This window comes from Lathyrus oleraceus, chromosome 7, assembly GCF_024323335.1.
Source record: "Lathyrus oleraceus cultivar Zhongwan6 chromosome 7, CAAS_Psat_ZW6_1.0, whole genome shotgun sequence".
In the NCBI taxonomy this organism is placed as follows: domain Eukaryota; kingdom Viridiplantae; phylum Streptophyta; class Magnoliopsida; order Fabales; family Fabaceae; genus Lathyrus; species Lathyrus oleraceus.
Genome location: NC_066585.1, coordinates 359,305,845 through 359,308,280, shown reverse-complemented (window position 1 = coordinate 359,308,280; position 2,436 = coordinate 359,305,845).

Sequence of the window (2,436 nt, the reverse complement as noted above, 5' to 3'; positions counted from 1 at the left end):
AAAACTGATCATAAAGTGCAAGCTGCAAAACATGTGTATGTGAAAATTTCCAAAATGGGCCAACTTCAAGCCCTTCTGTTTCAATGATGCAAGCTCCAAATGATAAAACCTTCAAAATCAAAGTTGTAGATATTTTCAAGGCAATAAATTTGGACTTAAACTTTGAATCATTTGGATATTTTATGAGAAAGTTATGGGCACTTGAAGTTGGACTTTTTCATATTTCAATGTCTTTGGTCCAAAGTGACCTATAAGGTTTTGCATTATCACATGTATTTATTTTAGGATTATGAAAATTTGTTCAACATAACAAATGAACTAGACATCTTAAAATTTCCAATGCATTTTATTCCACCTCAAAATCATAAATAATGAATGAGTTATGTTCTTGGGAAGTTGACCTAAAACTAGGGTTTTAGTCAAAATGACCTATAATGTTTTGAAATGGATGATGACCTTACAAGCTTAAAATGTATTTTTTATGAACATGAAAGTTGTTCATATGGTTCTTAAGAACATGATTTATATTGGGGTCATCTCCATTTGACAAATACATTAAAAGTTAGGTCTCAGTGTACTTCAAAATAGTCAGATGATTTGACTGATCAACTTCTCAAGTACATGTCCCAAATCTTGATGAATTGATGATTGAGGACACTCAAATAAGCTCAAATATTCATGATATGATGAATGGAATAACTTACCTTCATTGTATTTGACCATGGGTTGAGGTTGCTTCATGAGCAAGGCACAGTTGATGAACAGATGAATTAGGGTATCCTTGGGAAACAAACCTCAAGCCCTTTGGTTTGCTTTGATCAAAATGATGAATTGAGATACTTGGTAGGCATATATGATGATTTATAGCTTTGGGAACCATTGTCATGCTTGCTTTCAACTTCATCTGGCCACATCAATGGGCCTAGGGTCTCTTAAGAGCCTTGGATCTTATGATTGCTCAAGCTACAAAACAAGCAAAGTTAGTGACATATTTTTTTGCTTTTGGTTAGTAAAAAAATGAGAAAAGCAATAATGTACAATTCAAGCATGCTTGGTGGTCTCAAACCAACTCACAAATGTTCCCACCTAAAGGTTAAGGAGCCAAGATGCTATGATCCTTAAGGCAAATGCAAATGAAATGATATGATGCCATGAGGGATCTTAGGGTCAAAATTGGGGTCTTACACAAGGAAACAACATGAATAAGAAGTTGAATGAAGCACACAACAAATATAACTAGGGTTAAGAGGCCCACAAATGAAAAAGATACCACATTAGGGTTTAGATGACCCAAAGCATGCCACAATGAAGTCTCTTAAACCCAAGATCAAGAAATTAGGGTTTGAAAGCCCCAAGGAGTGCTATGATGATACATTATTAAATCCGTGCTTCAAATACCAAGAAATTAGGGTTTCATATCCCCTATGGTCAGATGAATAGCCAAGCCATACCTTTAAGGTTTGATCCACACACAAACCCTAACTTTGCAAGCCAAGAGCTTTGAATCTATAATGATCAATTATGAATGATGCACATGAATGGAATATGAATGTGTATAGATGAATCTTGTTAAAGGTCGAATGAAAAGATGAAAAAGGGAGGGGAAATTTTGGGGTATGACAAGCCTTAACCCGAATTTCCTCAATCGAGCAAACAATGTTTGTAGATTGACAATGTGATCTTATTTAGTATGGGAATTTGTAATCATATCATCGACGTACACTTCGATCTATTTATGAATCATATCATGAAAGAGAGTTATCACCGCTTGTTGATATGTTGCCCCAGTGTTCTCTAAACCCAAAGGCATCACCTTGTAGTAGAAGGTTCCCCAAGGGGTGATAAATGTGGTTTTCTCCCTATCTTTCAGGGCCATTTTGATTTGGTTATACCCGGAGAAACCATCCATGAAGGAGAATATCGATAACTAAGTCGTATTTTCCACTAGTACATCAATGTAAGGTAGGGGAAATTATCTTTCAAGCATGCTTTATTTAGGTCTCGATAATCGACACACATTTATACTTTTCCATCCTTCTTTTGTACCGACACAATTTTGGCAACCCATTATGGGTACTTTGCTACAACTAAGAAGCCTGCATCAAACTGCTTTCTAACTTCTTCTCTTATCTTGAGAGCCACATCCGGTCGAGTTCTTCTGATATTTTTCTTGACTGGAAGACATTCTTCTCTGAGAGGCAGCTTGTGTACACCGATGTCAGTATCCAACCCAGGCATATCTTGGTATGACCAAGTGAATACATCGACTTACTCATGAAGTAGTTTGATCAACTTCCCTTTCTCAATGTCTTGCAAGACGGTGCCTATCTTGACTTCTTTCTTGTCTTCCTTTGTTCTGAGGTTGATAATTTCTACTACTTCCTAGTGCAATTGGATGATCCTTGATTCCTGCTTGAGTATTCTGGTCAACCCTTC